The sequence below is a fragment of the Anguilla anguilla genome, chromosome 1 (assembly GCF_013347855.1).
Source record: "Anguilla anguilla isolate fAngAng1 chromosome 1, fAngAng1.pri, whole genome shotgun sequence".
NCBI lineage: Eukaryota > Metazoa > Chordata > Actinopteri > Anguilliformes > Anguillidae > Anguilla > Anguilla anguilla.
In genome coordinates this window covers 51,670,352-51,688,998 of record NC_049201.1, presented here as the reverse complement: position 1 = coordinate 51,688,998, position 18,647 = coordinate 51,670,352, and the positions used below count along the sequence as shown (strand labels likewise).

Genomic DNA, 18,647 nt, shown 5'->3' with positions numbered 1-18,647 from the left:
CAAATACAACAGTATGGATGTTTTTTTAACAAATGGATACCATACAAATTAAAGGTTATGTAAGTGTTTTTTCCATGGAAGCAGTGGTTCAAGTGTGATGGAAGGTGGAACACATTGACATATTAAGATCTATGGCATTTAGTTAAGAGATGGTGAGGCAAACTCCACTGGTTCTTATGCATTGATCAGCTATCCACACCCAGTGAACAATGCGATACTGTACTACGCTAAGTGGTGCAGCAGAACACCAGGGTATCTGCATACTAACATTTTTTTAACAGTCGTCCTTTGTTTTGTTTTTGTTTTTTCCTTCCTTTTTGCATAGTTATTTCTGAGGAACAAAGCGAGCTGTGTCATAAAAATAACTCATCTAAGTATGGATTTGAAATGACAAGCATCATGACACTTATCTTATTTAGGAATGACTGCACAGCCAAATGGAATCTTAATGCCATCTGATCTACCAAAGTCGCCGTTATAGAAACGAGTTTGGGGATTCAACCAGCATGAAGGCGGAAAAAAAAATCCTGATATTCAAAGGTTACTAGGAAACAGTTGTGCTGTCCTGGATGATGAGACAGTGTGTTGCCAATACCGTTTCAATTGCACGATTGAAAATGGTAAAGATAAGACAGCCATTTAAGCAAGCAAGATAAAGCAAGACACAACTTGTTTACTTTCAGATAGAGTCTCATTATGTGAGATTTCACCACCATCAAAATTATTTCCATAAAATAGATGAGGAAAAAAAAAACTAAGCACAGAATGTTTTTTTGGTGGTTTTCCAGCAGATCATGCAAGTTAGAATTACCATGGGGAATACAACACTCGGTAATAATAGAAGGTATTAAATGTGTAAATGAATTATCCATCAAACAAAAACAAGAAAGTAATGTGAAACTGTTATGCTCACACTGGCAATTCTCAAATGAACAAACCTGTAAATGGGTTTCCTAAGAGGGCTATCATGTTGGCTGTGTGAGAACTTGTGAGCTTTCAAAAGCATCCTATGGAGACTTCAGTCGAATTGCCTCCAAATCTCACTGCAATTACCACCTCTACGACTTAACCTCACAGACCTTTGCATATTACAGCCACTTCACTAATCACAACTTGTCCTCATATGGGACCAATGAACACTAATGAAAAAGAGACTGAACCTGAATAATATTGTCCCAGATCAGGGGAATTTTACACAGGCATTCTAGAGTTGCCAGGCCTCATGGACCTCTGTATCACACAGAACTGTACCAAGGCCAGCTTCACTCGCACTGATGTGCTTATCCATGCCTTCTGTTGAGCTTGGTGCTAAAGCCTATCTTATTTCACTGTGAGGCAATGAGTTGCAGGTACTTTCCGTGAGTAAAAACGGATGGAGAAAAAGAAAGTAAAAACGGATAAATATAACCCTTTCATCTCTTCAGAAATATTAACCAAGAGGACATTTTTTATCTGTAATGGACTTCCAGTAAAAAAATTATTTTCTGACTTGTATAGCTCGTATATTTTGTGTTGTAACTCATACTTTGCCAATTTAATAAACTCCAAAGGCCCTCCGTACCACATCCTATCTCGATTTGACCTCACTGAAATAAAAAACGACAATTTAGAACTTTCAATGGATTACGCCATTCAATTTGATTTGATCAAAAATGAAGAAACATTATACTAATACTTAATAATTAATACTTTGTGGTGAAATATATTTGCTTTATCAGAAAACTACTGATCCAACAGTGAGGGAGCTCTACATATATCCAAATTGATTGTGGCTTGTTGCAGCCATCTTTTTCTGGTTTGGACCTAAATGGTAAATGGTAAATGGACTGCATTTATATAGAGCTTTTATCCAAAGCAATTACAATTGATGCCTCTCATTCACCCATTCACACACACACTCACACACCAACGGTGAAAGGCTGCAATGCAAGGTACCAATCAGCTTGTTGGGAGCAATTAGGGGTTAGGTGTCTTGCTCAGGGACACTTCGACAAGCCCAGGATCAAAATGGCAACCCTCCGACTGTCAGACAACCGCTCTTACCTCCTGAGCTATGTCGCCCCTATGTTGGACCTTTTCCTTAGACCACAATGCACTGAATGTCCAATATGATGAGTGATTATTTTTGTAATGACCACATTAAGGTGCCATAGTTCACTCTGAAGCAGAACCACATGAGCATATATTGTCTTATCAGACACATATCATGTGCCTTTATCATTTTTTATCCTTTTCCCAAAACCAAACAAAAGCAGTAGCATAGAACAAGAAAAATGAGCATGCTACGAAGTGCCATTACTGTAATCCAAAACTCCAGAAAGCATCATTTCTGGTTTTTTGCTTCGCTCAGTGAAGCTCAGACAACCCAGACAAGTGTGTCTGACTGTCTGTCAGACGAGGCAGTGACCAAGATGATAAAAGCACCAGCACGTTCTCTGGCAAATCCGAAAATTGTTATATTACTGTTTTGTTAACACTATCACAGGCCTCACAAGGACATAGACCTCTACAGACTAACATGCTTTCATTTTCCCCCCACCCCCAGCCCAAGTCTTATACCTGATAATTGGCCCATTTTTCATTGTAGTTGATGTGCATAATGATAAACAGTAATAATAGTAAAAATAATGGCCACCAGCTCTTTTGAGTCCGAGCGAGTAAGAGTTTTGTCTCTTTTCTCCAGCACTCTCTGGGTTATGGAAAAGCTCCTGCTGGCTGCCATGATGTCAGCAGGACATCGTGCTGAGGAGCAGAGGGAAAAAAAAAAAAAAAAATCTCACTCAGGCTCATGCCTGCTGACGGAACCATTGTGTGGGAGTGTGAAGAGGTTGGACGTGCTCACACACACGCGTATACATGCACATGCGTACTCATGCACACATGCGTATACATGCACATGCGTACACTCGCGCACACACACGCATACACGCTCGCACACAGACGCGCATACATGCACATGCATACACTTGCGCGCACACACGCCTGCACACAGACGCATATACATGCACACACTTGCGCACACACGTGCATACACGCTCGCACACAGACACATATACATGCACATGCGTACACTCGCACACGCATGCTCGCACACAGACGCATATACACACACATGCGTACACTCACACACGCACACGCATACACACTCGCACACACATACTTATGCACTCGCACACACGCATATACATGCAAGTGTACCCACTCGCACATGCGTATACACGCACACGTGTACACAGAAATTTTTTATGTTTAAAAGGAAAAAGGATGTGTCTAATGTCTTTGCTTGCACCAATAAATCCACAAGCATGTGTGCTGTGTAAATCTCAGAGGAAGAACTGCCCCCTAAGTGATAAAATGTATTCCAGGTCAGTTCTTTTCAATGTTCCAGTATAAAAATTATAGCAGGAAAAATCTATGTATATGCCGACATTACTAAAATACAGCAGTATGCCTCTGTAAATAAACACATCAAAGGGACAAATAAAAACGATGCGATCTCGCAGCCTGGAGAAGTCTGTCTGATTACTGAGAAGCAGACTACTGTGCAAATGGCCCTGCAGCACGTCCATTTCCCATTTGCTAGTCATGCTGTTCAGAATGGACTGGTAGAAATGTAGACCCTCTGGCCAGCAAGATGGCATTCTCCTTATCTCTGGCAAATGACAATTATCGCACTCACAGCTAAATCCACCGGCCTGAGGGTCAGGCTCGAAAGCCTGACCTGCAGAAATGTGGATCATGCTGCATTAGTGGCCTTGGACCCGTACAATTATACAAGCAGCCTGCAGGAACGACTGTGCTAACACACTTTGTTAGGATATATAAAACCATCTGCACAAGACAGTAATGCTTTCTGAGACTTACGTAATACTGCACAATAATTGCAGCACTTACATTTGTAATTAAGCAAAAAAAGGCCTTTCTAAAGAGTTAAGAAAGACAGTTTGGTCTTTTTATTCCTTTTCTTCCCTGGATACAGGCAGGTTGCCACAGTCCTAAAGAACACATGAAAGCTTAATGATGAGAATATGATTTTTGTGGGGGACGCAGGTAGTTGTCAAAAGTCCTATGATGCGGAGCTCTCTAGTGTCAGGTGATCTGTGGCAACCGGGGCGGTTCTGCACGCTGCTGGTGAGAGTGTGGCACGGTATCCGGGGCGATTACCCAACCGGAGCCACGGCCACACGGATTCGGCACAGTCAGCGCAGTGCCATCTGCTCACGGGGCGCTCCCTCCCTCTGAGGACCCTGCCGGGAACAGCCCAGTCTCTCAGGTGGATGTCTGACAGTTCCATCAACTGAGCCACAACACATCTGAGGGTGTCAGTAACAGCCCTGCAGCTCTTCAATCCCTCTCCCGGTCCAATGACTCCCTGAACATCTGTTCTTACAATGCACTTTGGTTCAAGTATCCTTGCAACAAGACAGTCCTGACTGACAAACTGACCACCTTCTGTAACCAAGATTTACCATTAAGGTCTATGGTTAACCTATGCAAGGTCAGATGTGAAACCTGCAGATATTGATCATAACCTACAGCATATCTAAATTAGAATTATGCCAAGGTCATCCATTGTGTGCCAAACTGATTTTTCAATTCAAATTAAACACTACTTGCACAGGCCAGCTAATTGACTTTCATAGGGATCCTGATGTGGTGGCTTGTAAATAACCAACCACTGGTCATTGAAGGCATGATTCTAATAGTACATGTCAAGCTAAGAGAATATTCTTTCCACAGCTGGCACAGGTGACTTGAACAACACATATTCAAACAACCACCAAAAATAAAAAAAAATTTTTGTTACACAGTTTAATCCAACTTAAATGTTACTGGTGTATCGCATTAAAAACAAGTGTTACATCAATGCCTCCCATGGATGAATTCCAGTCAGTGAATCAAACAGCAGTGTGCTGCACCGAGGGTATGCCGCTGGGCATCATCATGCAGGGTGAGTCTGACAGTGCCACGATGGCTCCGCCCACTCGCTCGACCTCTGCAGCCAGCACTGGCAGGGCGGAGGAAGACTCTTCCGTCACACTGAGCAAAGGAAGGTAAAAGCTGACGATGAATGTCTTTTCTTCCAAAACTCTTCCCATTGAATTTCAAAGCTGTGAACCGAAGGTTACTGAATTAACCACCATGCAGTGAGACTCCCTCTTATATTCCCTATATGCTCAGACTTTGAGAGCTACTTTGCCTGCTGTGGTTACTCAGGGTTATTTAGCTTAATACAAATGCAACAGAAAAGAACCAAAGAGAATAAAAAAGCGACAGTATAAGAGAATACATTACATTCGTTTTGCAGGTGCTCGCCCCCAGAGTGACACAGCAGAGTACAACAGAACAACAACAGAAGAGAAAAGTTTGCCAGAGTTTAAAAGGAGGTGAGCAACACAACAGAAAATAGTGGAGAATCAAAGCAAATCGATAAGCATAAAACAGCATACAGAACAAACTCGGAGGAGCAGTATACAGCAGGGCATTAAGGAAATCATGCTTGTGAAGGGTTTGCTTTGATGTTCTTCGAGCCCACTGCAAAACAACACAGAGGGATATCATTTACATTATTATCACATCAACATAGGTGAAGTGTCTGCGCTGGAAACATATTTTCTTATTGCGCTTCAGTTGCATCATGAGGAAGAAAGAAAATGTCGTTTTCAGTTGACGCAGATCTTCAACAACCTTTTCTCAAGACACCTGTTTAATTTCCCCTAAGTGCTTTTCAAATAATACAATCCAATTTTTACTTTTTGAACCTTAATGTCTGAACGAACGAAAGGATGTCAGAAGTGCCATTCAGTGATTGGCCCAATGGGCAGAAAAGCAATCTCAGGTGGACACGACCTCGCTGATGTTATCGTCAAAGACTTCCCGTCTGTCAGATAATATTCGTGTCCTGCTGCCATGGCCTGCTCAATTATTAACTTGTCCCTACAGGTGGCGAGATTGATGGACCACTATCACAGATCTTAGGCAGTATTTGTCGTAGAATGAGTGTGGACAGTGTTAATTGAGGGTGTGCTACTAGTGGCACACACCACCATTGGTGAAGGTCAGATCAATTACAGATACCCATGCCTGGAGGTTAACTGAGAGAGCTCCATCAACCTCATCAGCAGATGTTAGTGTTTATAAATCTACTTTCAGAGGGGGAAAAAAACACATACAAGCTTGTCCAGGACCTCTGCTAAATGTAAGAGGGTTGTAAACTTACAAATTAAGTAGTCTTGCATTTCAAATCTTGACTCTACAAAAAAGTCATTTTCCTAAAAAAGTTTAAACAGTGAATGTGCCCATGTTTTTCCCTAGTGTTTCTCATGTTTTATGTGCCTTTGTTGAAGTGGTGTGAATGTGAATCTACATTGGTCACCTATACCAGTCATGGTAAAAGTATCCTCTTGGAGGACAATGGAGTATCTATCTATTCGTTTGTGCGATGTGGCAAATAATGAACTGAAAAAAAAACATTCCATTAAGAATGGCTACTGGCTTAATGTGTAGGAATTCATGTGGCTCCAGGAGTCCAGCAACATGAAATAAAGGGATATCCCACTTTCCTTGGGGAAGGACATCAAAGGGCGGTCAGGGTGCCAGGGCAACAGTTTCTGAGATATCACTCAACGATGTCCTACTGAGCACAACCTGGGTTTCAGAAAATGGGTCTTCAGTCACATAAAGATGAAAGAGATGACACAGAGTGAGGGGGGTACGGTTATTCACTCGGTCATGTCCACCGCAAGGCATCTGCCGTCTACTGCAGGTGGGGGGGGGGGGTTTGAGCAGCACCCACAGCCATCGGCCAGCATGGGGTAGGAATGCATGAGGTGGGCCGGCCTCACGGCCTGCAGAAGACGCTGGGCTTTGTGGCTCCACATCGAGGGCAGGAGGGGGTTGACCGGGACAACAATAAGAGCCATGCAGAGAAGTGGTGGGACACAGGCACGGGAGGCATTTTCGAACCGCGAGAGGTATGCGGCCCCGGACCGCTGACACCCACCTAAGCGCTGAACAAATCCGTTGTAGCGGCATTCGCAATTGCTTTGAGAGGCACCCACGAGCCCGCGAACAAAGCATCCTCCTGTTTCACTGCGTTAAATGTTTTATTCATGTCGATCCTTCAGGAGATCTTTTTTTCCCTCCCAGTATCACAGCTGAGATGGTGCCTCCCTTAAACTGGTGAACAGCCACATTGTTCTCACTAACGAAGCCCCTTATAAGCCCACCAAGGATCTATGAATCGGGTGGGGTTACAGAAGCCACACCCACAGCATGTCTTAGACACATTAGAGGGAAAACTAGGCAGTGACTCAGTGTAAATCTAGGAACTTCTTCTGCTACAGTATTCATTTAAATATAGTGAATTATAGCAAAAGGTAATTTAAAGTATATACAACATTCTGGTAAGATCTGAGGATATACAGTGTCCTCCATAATACTTAGGACAAAGACATATTTTTTCTTGATTTTGGCTCTGTACACCACAATTTTATATTTGTCATCAAATCTTGGTTCCATCTGTCCACAAGACCTTTCTCCAGAACTCTTAGCAAACTGTAACCCGACCATCCTATTTTTGATAGTTTTTTGCACCTTGCAGTGTAGCCTTTGTCTTCTGCGGTAGCAGTAGTCAATCACTGACACATCCATGTCTGCCTCCCGAAGAGTGTATCTGATCTGTCAGACAGGTGCTTGAGGTGAGAATGGGGAGAATTCTTCAGTCATCAACTGTAGAGCTCTTTCTTGGCCTACCAGGCCCTATGTGATTTCTGAGCTCAACAGTGCTCTTTCTTCTTAATGATGTTCCAAACAGTTAATTTTGGTGAGCCTAAGGTTTGGCCTATATCTCTGACTGTTTAAAAAAAAATAGATTCCTCTGCCTCATAATCACTTCCTTGACTTTCATAGGCAGAACTCTGGTCCACATTTTGACAAACTCCAATAAAAGACTACAAAGGCAATAAAAAGCCTTGAATCGAGACTAGATACTAGTCTCTCTTATACCTGCACTAATCAGAAACACCTGTGAAGCCATTTGTCCCAAAAATTATGGGGGGGGGGGGGTTATGTATAAAAAAGTGCTGTAGTTTCCACATGGTGAATCCAAGATTTTATAAAAGTTGAGTGTGCACTTTACATGAGAATTGCTTGATTAGAAATGTAAAATTGTGGAGAACAGTGCCAAGAAAAAATATGTCTGTCACAAACTTCATGGAGGGCAATGTATGCATACGCAAATAAGGTTTGTTAAAGCAATCCACGAGGGCCTAACAGTGAGTGGGAGAGAACATGCATTAAGTTTCCACACTTGACATGCTAACCGTACACAGAGAACATATTCATCACCACAAAAAAGCTTGTATAATACAAGTGATAAATGGTATTTGTAATAAAGAGACAACCCACTGAAATAATGTACTCATTCCACCAGCTGTATCTGAACATGAATCTTTGAGAAACACAGCTTGTTTCATAACTGGAGTGTTTCTGATTCAATATGTGTGTTCAAAGTGCTTCCTTCAAATTCGGCATCACGTAAACAAAAATCCTATTATTAGCAACCCTCGAAGCAATGTATTGGAAAGCTCAGAACCACTGGAGCAAGCTACAAAATGATTTTATTCAATTGTCAAATTTTAAAAAAAATGCTCTTCTATTCTTTTATTGAAAGAAGGCACCGAAAAATTATATGATGGCTTTCCAGACTGTTCAAAGCTTAAAAGGAAGGGAAAATCCCAAATGAAAACATAAAATATTAATGGAATTTTGAAAATGCTCCTAGGCTTAGTATTCTTTCAACCAATGGCCCCTGTAATAAAATATAAATACACCTTGCAGACTGAATACGAATAAAAAGTGGTATGGAATACTGAGGGATGCTATATATTTTAGACTTTCTCGCTTTTCATATTTGTTTTTCTCATATTTTTCCCCAGACATAAATGATGTGAGTGGTTTAGTTTGTTTGATGTTATTCAACTGAACAAAGCACACGCCGTTTTAATCAGCTCACCTGAGAAAACGCTAATCGTCGGCTTGAACCAGGGTATTAGGCTAGATCTATAGCATTCTTTACACTTTTAAATAGCCTAGCTATTAAAACATGGTGTGATCCTTTCTGTACTGGCACTAGTTAACAAGCTGATACTAATGTAGCATTGCTGTTACAGACCCTATTTTCAAGCCACCGGTAAGTTTCAAATGAGGGTGATGGAACTGCCTGAGGGTGAATCTGACAGGCTACTGTTACCATATAAGACATGAAGTTCTTGCTTTGCATTCCATTTCCTCTAAATGCCCTTCAACAGAAGGAAACTTTGAGCAGTGCAGCAACTCAGTCAGAAAAACCAAGAATCTAGATGTCTAGAGGGGTGGAAATCTAGGTTGAGAGACATTTTGACATAATCAGACTAGGTTTACTCCAATATAGCTCCGGTTTTTACAAATGCTGAACAACAGTCCTTGTGTTTGTGCCACCTATTGTTTTTAGGACCCTGATGAAGACTTAGTGTCGGTACTCATTGGTCTGTTTCATTGCCTTGTTCTAGCCAATTTAATAAAGGCTTTTTATCCATTGTTTCACTTGGAGACAGAGCACCTTGGCCTTTTTCCTTAGTACTGCACTTTTTAAATTTATTCACTTTCGAGAGGCGGTGTCTTCTTCCAGGCCTGTTGTTCTACCTGCCTTACCAATGAGCACCAGTTGTTCCCAGACCCAAGCAGTACTTCTTTTTCAAATGTCTGAATAGCTCAGCTTTTACCTGGATACAGAACGGTCCTAATTGGCTAGAAAACTTTCACTTTTCAACCAAATGCTGATGGGTTTTCACCCGAAAGCCCAGATGGTGTTTCACGGACTTTTCACAAAAAAAAAAAAAAAAAAATGTTCACTGAGAAACAGCTTGGAGCAGCATTGTCTGTCATTCGCCCTTTTGCTACCTTCTTACTGTGATTAATGATTCACAGTTCTTTATTTCCACAATGTAGTGTTCTCAGCATCCTCAACTTTCTGGAGCAAATCCAAAACAACCCATCAGGCTTCCGCAGCTTTCTTCCACTGACAGCCGCTACCTCTGCTACACTCCGAGAGCAATACGTGCTTCATACAGGCATGATAGACTGTAGCATCGTGCCTGTCCTGGACATGACTAATGATGGGAACCCCCCGCCCCTGAAAGATGGTTACTGAGAGACAATCGACGAGTCAGAGACGAGTCGATCTGACCCTGACATAACAAGCCCCGCCATGTCACCGTGTGCAAGGCTACGCAGCGGAAGACGAACCAGACACAAACGTTCCCACTGAAACCTCCCAAGATCTGCATGTGGAAAGGAACGGCCTTGCAGGGGGATCACTCCTGCACTGCTCTACAGATATGGTATTCACAGGGTGTCACCTAATGGAGTGTCACCACCTAGTTTTGAGCGAAATGGGTGATTTCATTCAAAATCTATGGATATTAGCTCAGGGCATCTTTCTACTCTTTAGCCCTCCTCTCTACTTTAATGGAATGCTTATTCAACATTATCTTCTGAACTTCTACATGTGGGTAATACTATACTTCTGGTGTAACTCTGATACAACTTAAACTGAACTTTAATTGAAACCCTTCATAAGGGTAGTATATTACAGTAGGTTCTCTCTAGGATCTGACGATCCATTCATCTCCTGCCCTGGCCGGCTCCAGCTGTCCACTACACTCGTCGTTTGTCCAGCCAGATGGCCTGGAGAGGTGACGTAATCCCAGGATTGTGCTATCCATAAATCCTCAAACACACATTTTCCCCTGTGGATCCAAATACCCTCTAATGAAAATGAAAAAAAGGCCTTACATTATTTTAAATGTAATATTCACCGGAAAGGAACTGGAAATAGACACAATAGCAAAAAGGTGATAAAAAACATTTGCACTCTTGCAGAATCAGGCAAAAAACTAATTTCAGACCCAGAATCAAGGAGTCTTCTCTTGCCCATTTGGCAGTGGTCTGCTGGTGGGGGTCCCACCAGTGAGATACCCCATTCACAAAAGCATTTGGAAGTCAACCAGTTCACGGGGTTTACTTTGCATTCCCTCTCTCACACACACACGCGCACACCGTGGTCTTTACACACCGCCTGCCACAGAGAGTCAGAACAATGGTGTCAAACTGGAGAACACTGTCACAGTGATGCACTCTGACAATATCTGCTTTTGAGCTGCAGGACACCACTGGAGCACCAAGGCCGTACCAGGGCCTGTGCCAGCTAGTGGTAGATACAGCCGCAGAGACGACTGCAAGGGCCCTCACAACGTTTTATTACCCTCTGCAAAATAGTCAATACCTTTCTTCCAGCTTTGGGGCAAATAAGCAAGTACAAATTGCTTCTATCATAATGTACATGTGCAAGTGTACATGAGCAAGCATATATACACTGCATATAAAGATGAGTCAGAAACAATGCTTATTGTAACCTCTTTGATCTTTGATCATTTCCACAGGAAAGAGAAAGCAGGGACTGACATTAAGCTTTCATAGGCTTATGTGCCTGTGAGGCCCCATTTTTCTTTCTCATACAGATGTTATGGTCACTTGCCTAAAAAATGTAACCATTACACAGAAAAACATCATAAATATTAAATAAAATGCATAGCTTAATTAAATGAGATCTGTCTCATAGTATTTGCATATCTGTGCGGAATTTTATCTCAATTTAGCTGAAAACTGCCTTTCCAACCTTAAAAGGTAACGTATAACAAAACAGCTTTGTACAAATAATTATCTGTGGCTTGGTTGGACATGTTTTTCTTGAAAAAAAGCATACTGTGCACATGAATGAAAGTCAGGATCACCAATTCATTAATATTACAAAAACATGTATGAAAAATAATGACTAAAATGGAATTAATGTATGATTTCCTCAATGTATTTGAATTACTATACATTGTCTGCACCACTTTTTAAAAGCAAATGTACTAATTCTTGTTCATAGTAGTTATCTCAATAGGACTTCCCAACAAACATTGATTTAATGAATAATTCACAATGTTCTCTACTTTAAGATTAAAAAGGAGAATTAAATAGATTAGAATAGCTAAGCTTGGTGCTTAAGAAACAAATGAAAAACGTATTAAAATTTTGTAATGAATTTTGTAATGTGTGTGATGAATCTCAGAAAATTATTCTGCAGTTTAGGTTGACAGTTGTTCATAAAAAAATGAACAAATCTGAAACAGTATAATTCTCTCAGCATTGAAAATGCTATTACCACTGCTGCATTTTTGTCTCTTTCAGGTTTTTTAAAATTATTTTTATTCAGACCAGTTATCAGCAGTGCGGGGGTGAAATGAATTGGCTCAAACCTTAACCTTCAATGTCCAGAAAAAGTCCAAATTATGGGTAAAACAAATTAATATCTATTAATGTATTGACTACAATTGACTTGTTATGCCTCAAGAATACATTCAAATGCATTAAAACAGCATAACTTGATCATATGTTTGACAGCTTAAAAGTCAGTCCCAGACTACAGAGTAGGCAAAGATATTGTATAAATACTAGATACTACTCTAGTTGTCTCACATATTTTATAAAGCAATGGTAACTGTCATTCATACTGTTCTATGATTACTCTGTACCAGTGGTTCCCAACCTTAGACCTGGTTTTTTACTCTAATCACAGTTGCAATTCCAGAATTTTAACAAGCTGTTATTTTTTCTTAATTAGGTTAGAGAGATTAGGTTAATTAGGTTAAATGTTCATAGTTAGAGGGATTATATACCCTCTTAAACCACATTACGTCATACATTCCTATGCAAGAATAAAAATCCTTTGTTCACATTGTGCTTATTGAACTATATTGCTAAACAAGTTACATAAAAAATCACAACATTTTTATATAATCGAATTAAAGCCAACTGAATCAGTTGGCTCCTAACTGGTTTGTCAAACACATGTTTTCAAGTTCTTTCATTGTTTTCCCTTAAACTTATCAACACGAGTTTGGATCATTTTTATTTGCTTTATCTCTGAATTCATTATCTTCCAAATGGTTAGTTTTAGTGACCATGTGTCCACATAGCAATTAGGAACCTCCTGATTCACCTCAGTCTTAAATCTGTTCAGTTAAATAATTTTGTTACTCTTTATATGCACTTGTTTGCAATACAGCACAATAAGCACATAGCAAATACGGGACTTTTATTCTTCATGGCATGTGGTTTAAGAGCATAATATAATGCCTCTAAACATGAAAAGCACCTAATTAAGAAAAAAAAATAACAGCTTGTTAAAATTCTGGGATTGAAATTGTGGTTGCAACAAAAACTAGCATACACAGGAGTCCCCAAGGACCGAGGTTGTGAAATAATGTTCCATACTGTGGTGTATTCAATGTGAGGTTTTAAATATGACGGTTGGTTGTTTTCAATTATAATTTCTAAGTTGGCAGAAAATGAAAAACAACATTTTGCATCCAGTCAATACACTATTTTGGGGGAGGGGTACTTTGACTTATTATGAATTTTTCTTCTCTACAGACCATATGCAAAACCTACTTCCTGTTGTTTAAACCTGAGGTGTGCAATGGGTGCAATGTAATTAATGCAATGTAAATGCTATGTAAAAAGTTGTGTAAGTTGCTCTGGATAAGAGCGTCTGCTAAATGCCTGTAATGTAGTGCAAGGTGTCTTTGCAGGTAATTATCTTACAGTCGGTGTCTCCTGTAAGCTGTTGCAGAATGACTAGCCCGGCATACCAATCTTTTGCCACTCCTCTTAAGATCCCATCTTCTGACACCACACAACTGACCAATCAAAAAACAACATTTCTACTGCCAGATCATTTCAGGCTTGATGGTCAGGCATGAATGTTCTTAGGTTCTTACACTTTCTTTCCAACACAGAAACATCAGTTCCTAAATCTGTGAGGGTATTATGGAACATTGTTTTCACCAAGTGTACTACTGCTTTGGTCATGATCAATAACTTAATTGTCAAATGGTAACATCAACACTATTCAACAATCAGATGGACCGAGAGTGGACGTCTTGTAACAAACACCACACCGTTGCTTCATTTACAACTTTGTCTCTATATATACCTTTATGGACATGTCAGCTAGAGTCAGTCTTACTCTGTGTTCTTCAGAACAACAGAGCTAATCATTTTTGTCCAAATTTGCACAAAGCAATACTTCAATCAAACAGTTTCTGCCTTGATTAAAACAGAGTCTGGAGGTGGTTTTTCAGAAGAATGGAGCTCATATCCTCGCACAGAGCAAAATAATTAAAAGGAAAATGTACACTGCCACAGAAGACTATGCATTTGTCTTTGAGTAAAGGACGCACTGCCTCCAACGTGAGTAGGATATCCAGATCACTAATAAGAAAGCAAAATTGCTCCTTTTTGGCTTCATTTTTCATTTTACAATGGATCTGGTTTCATGTAACGGAACAAAAACAAAGGAAAAATACATAGGTGTTCTGTTTCTGCAACTGCAAAATTGCCCTTTTCTGAAAAAATGATAATAATAAAGACTGCATGTCAATCTTTATTAATATTTAATCCAATATTTAATCCTTTTAAGCATACTCCCACACTTTGAGAAGAACGATTCTGGTAATCACAACAGTGCTCATCAGTTCAGTCAAACGTAAAAGAAAGAAGATTTTGAATGGCTTTCACGGTACAACACATCTCAACACCCCCCCTCCCCTGCCCCCACCTCCCACCCCCCCCCGTCCACCACTACCCACCCATAGGACCCTGCAATCTCTTCATACTGCATTTTTCTTCATTTGGCATATAAACGAGAAACAAGAAAAGGCCCCGGAATCAAATTATTAAAGTATATTGTGAATTAACTTTAATTCTCCGTCCGAGACCTTCTGCATGCTGGCTTTTCAATGGCATTAGTAACGAGCGGCAGAGGGCTGATTAAAGGGCAGGGCCAAGTTCGAGGGGAGCCTCCACTTTCCGAGGGCATGAGGGTAAAAGGCTTAACAAAATCATGATTTATGACATCACCGCTGCCCGCTGCATCGCAGGCCGCCCTTACAAAGCTGAAGAAAGGGGCTCGACAGAAAAGCAATTAAAGTCAAGGACCACATGCTATGAGTTATGTTTCATTTACTCAGAAAATGTTTGAAGATACTGGGGGGAATTAAATTACAGCGATTCAGCCCTGTAAGCCAGGAACAATTTACACTTTAAGTCACATTTCTCTTTCTGATTGTCTAGCTTTATTACCACACTATAGTCCATTTTATCTAAATGCAATGTCATTTCCCAAAAGTAATGAGTAACAAATTTACGCAAGTCTTGTTTATGTTTGTCATTTGCCTAAATGATCAGTTGTCAAAACGATCCAACTGCACAGGACTTTTTCCAATTTCTATTTGATCATTAAGTGGAATTACATACACATCCAGGTACGTGATGGGAGGACTTTCCTATTCAAGGGCTACTGGTTCAATATTTAACTTTAAGTAAAATAACTCTTTGACATCGCACACCTTTCACCAGCTTTTCATTAGTTCACTACAAATAATTATGCACACGCTTGGGAGAGCTGTGACATTATGAGAGGACTGAAACGGGAGTAGCAGCACTCTACCCAGTAGAATGGAGGACGCAATCTGCATCTGCGCTTAACCAGGGGACTGCGACTCACAATGAGCTCAGCAGTATCAGACACAAACTGCCATGTGGTTGATGAAGGCTAGGCACGGTAATTTGTCAATGGATCTTCTAATGACAGGCGGAAGACAATGCTGCCCTGAGACACATGTTTCCAGTATCGTCTTTCATATCATATCCAGCTGTTATCCCACAAATTCACCCTCATTTTCTGCCTGAGCAAGTGGAAACAGTCTGTGCACCAGTATTCATTTTCGCTGAATCTACATAACCATCATTTTATGTAGAGGTAGCTTACCCTTTCCAGAAATGTATAGGGGAATAAATGACAACACAAACCAATTTGGAAAAGAAACCCCTCTACCTTAAATAAAGCAGAATTGGAGTCTTTTCGATGAAAGGCACCCATTTTATTTCATCCAGTACTGTAAATGAATTTTTAACAGTCATCTGTATTCATCTCTTTCCTGCTGCCGCTTCCCTGATGAAAGGAAGTGGCCTTTGAGACTCACGCCGGCGAGACCGAGAAACCATTGGGGCTTCATTTAAAAGTGGTAAAGGAGCGACACGCCAGCCGGTACACCGCGGGGCACGGGGAGTGTGCCAATGTGGAGCCAGGGAGGTCACGGTGGAGTCATCTGGGTCCTCCACCAGGGGAAGTGGAGGGCGGTATATTAGACTGAATCATTGCAATCTCACGGGTAATGGCACCCTAATGGGTTTTTAAACCAGTGCTGATTTAACCTGCGTTGTTTGCACAAGGCTTGTGACCACACAGGAAGGACAGGAAGGCTTAAAATGTGCCGGGAGGCGCCGTACGTCGGCTCCTGGTAAAACACTTCAAAACAGCCCCGTTCGAAGCGAGACCCTTTTAATAGCAGCCCAAGTGCTTTCAGCTGGCACCAAATTATTTCGGCCCTTGTGTCTATCACACAGTGCCAGCCAGGATTGGGTAAGCAGGGTCACATGGATGTTTTGCTCACTCCATTTGATAAGAACAGCTTGTCCTGAGCTTCAATACTCCACCAGACGTGAAAATAATGGTCCTAACGCTTTTCTTACTGCAGGTATAAAACCAATAGGCTAGCCTAACCAACAGGTTAGTGTAACACCAACAGGCAGCTTCAAGTGAGACTTGGAGGAAACTAACAAGCATTGGGGCTGCTGTTTCCATTTTCTCTACAAAGACACAGTAGGGAAAACTAAATGGTTGACTTAAGCAGAGTTCCTTTCTGGGAGCAAGAGTGTTTTGATCTTGAACATGCTTTTACAAGAGTGCATTGACTGACAGCAGTGATTTAACACTAAACAAGGACATTCCCTTTTTCTCTTTGTTTCTGGATAGTTCTGTTAACTTGTATGCAAAGTGTGCAATGGGACATAACTACATCTTGACATAACCCAGCAACAGTGTATCACTTCAAGAAATAATTAATAGGCTATATTTAGTGGAGGTAAAATGCACCAAATAGCCTATGTGCCAATCTTTGGTATCTTGCTTTAGTAATACAGCTCTCTGTACAGAGTATGAAACCCCCAGTGCAAGTATTGGATTGAAGAGTCATACAATCGCAATGAAAGGCCGTCTTATGAACAATTGGGAATTGAGAGTCCCTGGGATATAGGGGAGATAGCCTACTTTTTCCCTCAAAGCACAGTTTTATAGATACCAACAAAAAAAGAACTCAGATAACAGTCTCGATCTATCCACTTAAATCTAACCACTCGGCTGAGAAAGAAATGAAAAATAGAGTAAAATTAAATATAAGCAACTACCCTAAATCTGTTAAGGACCAACACATTGCAGTTCTTAGGAAAACAGGTCAATGGCAGCTTTATTCAAGAACAAAGTAAAAATTGGCCTAGCATGAGTATTTACTTTATATATTACGTACTATTGATATTATATTAGTATTTAATTAAAATTGTAGCCCACAAAATGCAAACCAAGTAAAAGCTCTGAAACAATTTACACTGCATTTTACATCTTTACGTTTTAATGATTTAACTCGGTTTAAGCCAAAATGTCAGAATACAATGTTATTTTAAGCAACAGGTGTCTGCAATAATCACTGAAAGCCAGATGTTAAAAAGGACGGAGGTGAAAAGCAGTGTCGGGCCTCTACTCTTCTGCGGCGAGACTGCGACAGGCTTACTTTCTCACTAATCAAACAGCGGGCATGTGCAGAAATCCCATCACATTCCAAGATGAAAGGCTTCAAGCACAAAGCACAGGAACAGAACAGAGGGACTTCTTTTGACAGGAAGTTGAAACTTCAGAGAATGCAATAAATACGCGGCAGGAAGTCAAAACAGGAGACAGCAGTCAAGAGACAGGCCTTTATGAAAACACATCAGCTGGGTAGATGAATATATAGCTTATGTTATTATTTTTGTGAAAACAAATACTTGTATTTGTTTGTCGTATCCATTACATTACATTTATTTGGCAGACGCTTTTATCCAAAGCGACGTACAAAAAGTGCATTTCATGGTCATAGACAACTGCTAAACACAGGTTCAGTAAGGTACAATACTTATTTTGTATCCACCTCTGTGTGCCCTGGTTGAGTGGTGCCTGAAGATGATAGGTCAACGGAAATAAACCCACCCACCTGAGTGGGGTAAAAGCTTTTTGTTAATTTTCAAAATCGTTACTTGCTTTTTCCTTCTTCTAATTCATTTATCATTGAGCACATTTCAATGCGAAAGCAGAGAGGGTTACAGAAATGGACTGTGCCAAACAGTCTCTCCTGAGTGATTTTTATTTCTGTGTACGATATCTGGAAATCAATTTATTATTTAAAATACTGTTACTTGTAACTGTAAAATTTGTCAGTACGAGGTCATGGTTGATAAAATGTTTTAATTCCAAAGGAATTGCCTTTTCAGGACACTAGCCAAGGAGGTCAAACTTGGCATGAATCCTATTATTGGCTTTTATTAAAACAGTCCAATTCCAAGGTGTAAATAAAATGTTTCTGCATGAAAATATTTACTGGTCAAGAAACACACATATATTTTTA

General features: G+C 40.6%; 1 protein-coding gene across 1 annotated transcript in view; it reads right to left on the bottom strand.

The window, feature by feature from the left end:
• LOC118230525 (myelin basic protein-like) overlaps window positions 1-18,647 on the bottom strand; it is a 60,132-nt gene that overhangs the window by 759 nt on the left and 40,726 nt on the right. The gene's annotated exons all lie outside the window — the stretch shown is intronic.